Below are 8,486 nucleotides of genomic sequence, written 5' to 3' on the forward strand. Positions count from 1 at the left end.
CTGCTGAGTTAACCCTTTCCTACATAACAGGAAAGCTAATGATTTTGTATATACATTGGCCAGCTATCATGCTGAAAATATTTATTTCCAATTCTTTTTTGTTGGTTTTTGTAGTCTTTCTAGCTAGACATTCATATCATCTGTGAACCATAGCAATTTTGTCTCCTGCATTCTGGTAAATACCAGAGTATATTTTGTTTCTTGTTATTAATGCATTTACTGGCATTTCGGGAATAATGGTGAATAACAGTGATAACAATGGGCATCAAGTCTTGTTCCTGTCCGTTTTGGAAATGTTTCAAAGTTACTCATCATATTGGTGTTGGTTTCTGACATATGTTCTCTTTCATGTTATTTCTAATTTATTTTTAAAAAATTTTTCCTGGAATTCTCTGGTGGCCCAGTGGTTAGGATTTGGCACCTTCACTGTGGGGGCCTGGATTCGATCCCTGGTCAGGGAACTAAGATCCCACAAGCCACACAGCGTGGCCAAAAAAAAAAAAAAAAAAAAAAATTTCATGAACAGCTGAGAAATTTAATCAAATGCTTTAGGGGTATCTGTCAAGATACCCCTAAAGTCAATCACACCTAAGATACTCAAGGAAATAAAATGTGAGCTGAGAATTTTATACCCAGTAAAACCTATCTTCAATGATAAGGGGTACAAATAATAAGATGCAAAAACTCAGGGAACATTATTCCCACAAGTCCTTATTGAGAAATCTACAAGAAAATTAACATCCTACAACCAAAATGAATAGAGACCCACCAACATAAGTCTAGTAATGAGCATTAAATATACAGTTATTTGTAAAACTAATATTAAATGAGTGTTAGAAGAACAGAGACAGTAGGTAATGGTTGTATGTTCAGGTAATGGTCAACTTTTGTACAACGCCAAAAAATGGAGGGAGCATATGCAAAAAATCACACATCTTTAAAAACTCTTCTCAGTAATTATATTGGTAGTGGAAATATTAGTAATAGCTTAATATTTTGAGACTGTTATATATAATTTAAAATGAATAAGTAACTATGAGATATTCTAATATCCCCTGTGTCCTTAAGAACTAGGATTTTTAGCAGGTAGGAAAAAGGCAATACAGATAAATACAGAAGAGGTATAGCTGAATTTGAACTGGAAGCAACAATATGACTTCATCAGATATTTTATTTAACATGCTGTGTTTATTTCCTCTATCCACTGAAGAGTCTTAGAAAAAACAATCAACCCATCAGCAATGAGCATCTCTGCTGCCCAGATTGTGGCACTGAAATTCCAATTTTCACTTCAAGACTTCTTGAAGAAATGACAAATTCCAGGTCTGGGAAAGAACTATACAAGATGAACCTGGAACATCATGTCATACCAGATAGCAAGAAAGCTATCAAAGACTCAGGAGTCCATGTAAAAAAGCTCCCATTGGCCAAAAACTAGGAAAATTTGGGCTCCAAGTTGGATAATAATCTCAATGGATTGAAACACAGCAAATATACTTAAATCCATGAATTCATATTGATACTTAGAGAAAAAAAAGTAAATGACCATCTTTTGGAGGATGAAAGGGAAACAACCCATTATTTTCAACATTGTAAATAAAGGAAAATAATCAAGCATTTATCCTATATTTCTTATATACACTGTACCACTATGTAACAAAATATTAGACAAGAGGAATCATCTCTAATAAAATTATTCCAAATAATAAATAAAATTATAATTAGAATATCACCATTTTGAGCCCCCAATTAATTGAACATCAACACCCAACAATAACACAAATAATTACGTGACTCTTGATTAGAAAAAACAAAAAAACCTTACACTCTTGCCAAAGGGATCAAACATGAGTCTTATTAAGTCTCTGGATCCTACAACAAATTTGCATGAATAAGGAGGGCAAATAAATATGTTGAACTTCACCATGAGTACATAATCACCAAAATCCTGTCTGTGGGAAATTCTACAGATCAAATATTTTGGGTTTATCAACAGATAACTGTAAGAAAAAGAAAAAGATGGGGAGGAAACCTATATACTAAAAAAGACTTAAAAGACACCATTTTTTTCAATAAGCAAGACTAAATTATGATGTATAGTCATGCACACCTGAATATTCAAAGTACACAGAAATTCAAAAAACTAGTTACTGTAAAAATAGTAATAGTGGTTACTTCTAGGGGGTCACTGGGGGTTGATTTTGAAACTGGGCATACAGGGGCTTGTGAGATGTATGAAAAAGTTCTATTGCTTTGCCTGAGTGGTAGTTATTTTATCTTATAATTCATTATAAATGTATAATTTGTATGGGTTCTCTTTTCTATATTTGTGTATTATTTTACAATAAAATAGCAAAAAAATTCACTAAATGTGTTACTTGCATATATTTTACTGGTCAAATATGAATTGCCTTTTTAAAACAGGTACTTAGCAAATGTTACTGTTGTATTTTAAAATGAGGAACCTGAACTCTATAAAGAAATAATTCCAGCTTGCATGATGATTTCCTTCATTGAATGGCGTTAATCATTCGTGCTACTATAATGTTATCCTGGATTAATAAGGACATGATAGACTTCTACTCAAGAAAAATGTCAATATAATTCATTTCTTTAAGACTTACTGGATGCTTACTATGTGCTTGATTTTTCTTTCCTGAATGAATGATACTTCAGGTCACAGGAAATATTTGACTAGCTATGGTCAAACAAAACTGACCAAAAATACTTCATTATCTTAACCAGTTTTCCCTTCATAAAAGTAGAAAGTATATTTTCTAGCTTCCCATATAGCTACATTTAAGTCACATTCATGAAAGCTGACTCATCAGCAATTTCACTCTTAAAACAGCAGGGCTTTTCCACCTGCCTACCTTTCACCAACAGTAATAGCTGCTAGGCAGTGGGCAAGACTGTAAGCCACCAGTACAATACCCATACTCTTGACTTTCCCTACTAACAGAATTTCAATACTATTTGGGGTGCCAATTGGATCTAGCTAAAAATTACTTGCTGGCTTCCCTTACAATAAGGAGTGATTGTGTGAGAAATAGCCAGACCACCTTGTGGGGCTTTCAACTGACATGTGCCCTTTTGCCTCTCCCCACTTCCACCTCCTTCCACTTAGGAATACATATGCGATGACTGGAGTTGCAACAACTACCATGGCAGCCTTGGGGAAGGAATCCAGTACTAATCATAGCCAAGATGAGAGAACCTAGTTTCTCGTGATGTCGTGGAGCCACCACAGGGGCCCTGTTCTGATTATCTCCAGACTCCCCTTTGCATAGGAAAATAAATCCCCCAATTTACTTAAATGCCTCTATTGTGAATCTCTGTTACTCAGCTAATTATTAATCAAAGCAATAATCCCTGATTATTATGAGTATCAGCAGTGTCAGTGTCCAACAATAAAAAGTACATGCAGATCCACCACTTTAGAGAAGTCCAAATGAAGTTGCAAAAAAAAGAAAGAGAAAAAGAAAATAATCCTTGGAGGTGGAAATTACACTTCATCTCTCCTTCCATATTAAAGAAGGGGTACTAGGACTGAACAGCATAAGCAAGATGTGATCATTTGAAGGGGAAAATGGAATTTAAATAATCAACAATGATAAAGTGCCAATCTTCATTGTTTATCTTCTAGAGCTTTCTATTGAATGTCACTGGCAACATCAGCAGTGGCGTCAAAAATATTTATTAGGTATCTGATTAACTGAAAATTATACAGAGTTAAGTACTGTTTCAATGAATTTGACAGCACGATCTCTGCCTCCTAGGGAACGTTCATGTGTGCACATGTCACAACATCTGAAGAGCTTCAAAGACACAATGATTGCCATTAACAAGAAAAACATACTTTTTGGCAACTTCCACGACACATCATTTCTTTCCATCATTGGCAAGACCTTGGCTGGAATTCTTTTGGATCAGCTACTGCTCAATGATGGCAACTGTGTACTACCAGAATAACTGTGGCTTTAAACCACAGGGCAACTGACATAATCTTTGCTCTATGTCAGAAATAAGAAAAATACAGAAAACAGCCTGAATAGTACTCAATTTATTGACTGCACTGAAAATTTTGATGTTGTCTGTAGACCTCAACTATGGATTACTATGTAGCTTTTTGGGACTGCAATTTGTCAGGATCTAAGAAGCTGGTGGTACTGTGCACCTTAATTAATCAACAGTCATTTAAACAGCTACTATACACCCAGCACTATGCAGATTACAGTTATGTTTATGATTGTCTATTTAATGAATATCTCTCCAACTAGAATACAAACCTCATATAGAAGAGCCTGAGGCTATCTTGTCCACTACTGAATTCTCAGGGCCTAGCACAGTGCCTGGCATATATTATTAGATACACAATAACCACTTGTTGAATGAATAAATGTACAAGGGAATTACAAGACACAATACTTTAATTTCCCCACTAGAGAGACAAAACATAAAATAACATCTTATTGTGTAGATTAATCTTCACAGTTCCCACTGTCTAGGGCAGTGCATCCAACAGAACTTTTTTACAATGATGAAAATGTTCTATGACTACATTGTCCGTCCAATATGATAGCCACAAGCCATATGTGGCAACTGAGTACTTGAAACGTGGTTAGTGCAACTACGCTACATTACCCTGTCCTCATCTTATGCTATATAGCCTCATTTGGCTTTTATTAAAATTTCAATTAAGAATTTGTGGGACTTTGAAATAGCAAATGGGGAATTCTAACTTATGCCCTTCCAATAAACAATGTCCCTTTTCCCCTGCTAGTACTGCCCCCCAAATATACACAACTAAATGAAATCCAAGAAAGATGGTTAACAGGTTGTTTGCCTGGGAATTCCACTCCACCAAGTTGTGGTTAAAGAAAGGGTAAAAGAGAGTTTAGCCATCTTTAACTATACAGAGAACTAGCAACATTTCAAGTACACAATATTAAAGTTATAAAAATCAAACATTTAGAATACAAATAAATCCATGGAAATAATATCTCCATAACAGTGTTAGGTAGGCAGGCCGTATCCCAGCTCAATCTGTGTTGGATGGTTAATGGGACTGTCACATTGCAGCACATTTATTCAATTATTCAATATATGTTTACTGAGCGCTAACTATGTACGAAACCCATTTAAAGCACTAGGGATACAGCAAGGAACAAACTGATATAAGCCCCGTCCTCATGGAATTTACATTTTGGTGGATAGAGACACCCAGTCAACAAAGAAATAAGTAAAATATATAGCATGTCACATGTTACTAAGTTCTATGGAGAAAAAGCAGGTAAGAGGGGCAGGGTGTAGAGGGAAATGGCTGGCTAGGGAAAACCTTACTGAAAAGATGATATTTGAGACAAAATTTGGAGATGAAGGGGCAAGCCAGCAGATACCTGAGGAAAGAGAGTTTCAGGCAAGGAAAGAGCAGGTTCAAGGAACTTGCATGTTCCCGGAACAGCAAATAATAAGCTAATGTGCCTGAAGATGAGTGAGCAAACTTAGGAGTGTAGAAGACGAGATCAGAAAGTCAGAGAGGGCACCAGATCAAGAAGCAGCTTGGAAAGCAATATAAGGACCTTGAATATAATTCTAAGAATGATGTGAAACCTTCAGAGGATTTTGAAGAGGCAAGTGAAGTGATCTGACTTGCATTTTTAAAGGTGTACTCTGCGTGCAATATTGAAGACACTGTTGGGGCCAAGGTGGGGTACAGAATGGAACAAAACTGACAAAATTCCTGGCCCTCAGTTCCCTTACATTCTAACAGACCAGAAGCAGATACTTCTCAATCTTACAAAGGACCTTTCTTAATTCAGTGTTTTAATTATGCAATATATATAACTGGTTAAAAGCTGATCTCATGGATACTTGCAACAACAACAAATGGTAGATAAGCAGGTGCTTCTACTAAAAGCTTCTAAAAGGAGATTTTTCAAGTATATTCTGCACTGAGCAAGATAACAGGAAGAGGCTAGCTAGCTGGTTCGACATACATAGATTTAAAGAGGGGGTGGGTGTCTCCATAATCTTCCCCAGCCAATTCATGTTTCATAAAAAGGTCTTGACTACCAAACTATTATATTACCAAAAGAAGGTCTAAATAAGACGATACATTTGCAGCAACATGGATGGACCTAGAGATTATCATATTAAGTGAAGTAAGTCAGACAAATATCATATCTAAAAAAATTATACAAATGAACTTACTTACAAAACAGAAATAGACTCACAGACAGAGAAAACAAACTTATGGCTACCAAAGGGATACCAGGGAGGTAGGGGGAGAGATAAATAAGGAGTTGAGGATTAACATATACATACTACTGTATATAAAATAGATAAACAACAAGGACATACTGTATAGCACAGGGAACTATATTCAATATCTTTTAATAACCTATAATGGAAAAGTATCTTAAAAAGAATATATGTGTGTGTGTGTGTGTGTGTGTGTGTGTGTGTGTGTGTAACTGAATCACTCTGCTGTATACTTGAAACTAACACAACATTGTAAATTAACTTACTTCAATTTAAAAAATGGTTAAAAAAAGGCTATAAAGATTCATGATTTCTACTCTGATTCACATCATCCAAAAATCTCTGGTTTTCCTGGAAATGTTAATAGCCAAAAGAAATCTCACAGCAATTATTTTAAAATAACAGCAGCAGCAGCAGAGAAACTATATATGAAGTGGTTAAGAGGACAGACTCATGAGACACTGTCTGAGTTGACTCTTACCTCTACCACTTTCTAGATGTACAATCCTGAGCAAGTGGCTTAGTTTCTACCTCATAGGGTTGTTGTGAGGATTAAATTAGCTAAGATACAAATTGTACTTAGCACAAAGCTTGGCACACTGGAAATGCTCAGTAGGTATTGCTTTACAAGTGTAATGATATTTACTGAACACTTACTATGTCCCAGGAACAACTAAGTGCTTACATATCAATTTCTCACAACAACCTTCTGCAGTAGGTACCAACATTACCTGCGTTTTTCAGGAGAGGAACTAAGCAGAGAGGTTAAGTAACATGGTCACGTGCATACAATAAGTGGCAAAACTGAAAGATTCAAACCCAAACACTCTGGCTCCACAGCACAGGATCTTAAACGATGCTATTCTGCCTCCCACATTCTAGAGTTTATCATATCTATACTTGTGGTAGGCCAGAAAATACTGCCACCACCACCCCCAAATGTATTCATGTCAAATCTCTGAATGAAACCTTATTAGGGAAAAACTATCTTTGTAGATGTGACTAAAGTTAAGGATCTTGAGATGAAGAGGTAATCCTAGATTATCCTGGTGGGCTCTAAATGTCATCACATGAATAAAAGAGGGGCAGAGGGATATTGGGGACAGACACACAGAGGACAGACACAGAGAAGACCATGTCAGAGCCTGTGGAGGGAGTGTGGCCCTGCCTACAGCTTGACTTCAGACTTCTGGCCTCCAGAACTATGAAAAGCACATTTCTGTTGTTTCAAGCCATCAAGTCTATGGAAATCTGTTACAGCAGCCCTAGGAAATCAATACAATACTCTATCATATTCTAGAACCTATCATACCTTGTCCCATCTGGCCTCTTAATAAAAATTTATTCATACATTTATCTCTTACTTATTGAAAGTCTATTATATGCCAGACTCTATTCTTGATATTGGGGATAAAAAAAACAAGGTCCCTACCTCAGGGACATTGGGGGAGATGGACAATAAACATGTAAACAAATAAGTTTAGAAAATAATAAGCACAGTGAAGAAAATAAAGAGTGAAATGGAATAGGGAATAACTGGGAAGAAGTTTCCCCTAGGCAGTGGAGACAAGGAAGCAATCTCAGAAAGTAGGACATTACGAACCTCATGACGATGCCCACACAGGTAACAGGAGGAAGATGCTCCTGACAGAGGGGACAGCAGGGCAGAGATCTTAAGCCAAAGATTATCTTGGCATTTAAGAGGAACAAAAAAAGGGCAATATGGCTGGAGAGTGATGAAAGAAGTAGGGAAGAATAAGAAATAAACTTAGCAAGGAAGGCATGGGCCAGGCCACGTAGGACATTTGCATCAATTATCTACTGCTACAGTAATGCTATGTCACACACAAAACTTCATCCTATAGCTTGTGTTTCTGGAGTCTGCTGGGAGTCTGCCAGGAAGCACTGCTGACCTCAGCTGGACTTGCTCTAAAGTCTGTTATTTGAAAGGATGTCTGCTGAGGATGGCCTCAGCTGTGACAACTGGGGCTCTGCCCATGTGGTCCTCTCTGCAGCAGGCTAGCAGGGGAATGTTCTCATGGTGATGGCAGAGGTTCAAGAGGGAATCCCCCAATGTGAAAGACTGCTTCATTAGTTAAAGCAAGTCACCTACCTGAGGCCAAAGTCAAGGAGTGGGCAGGTCACCCTGCCCAAGATGGGAAAGCAAAATTACATGGTACGGATATAGGAAACAATGAACGACTGAAGCTATCAATGCAAGC

The sequence above is a fragment of the Stenella coeruleoalba genome (assembly GCF_951394435.1).
Source record: "Stenella coeruleoalba genome assembly, chromosome: 11".
In the NCBI taxonomy this organism is placed as follows: Eukaryota; Metazoa; Chordata; class Mammalia; order Artiodactyla; family Delphinidae; genus Stenella; species Stenella coeruleoalba.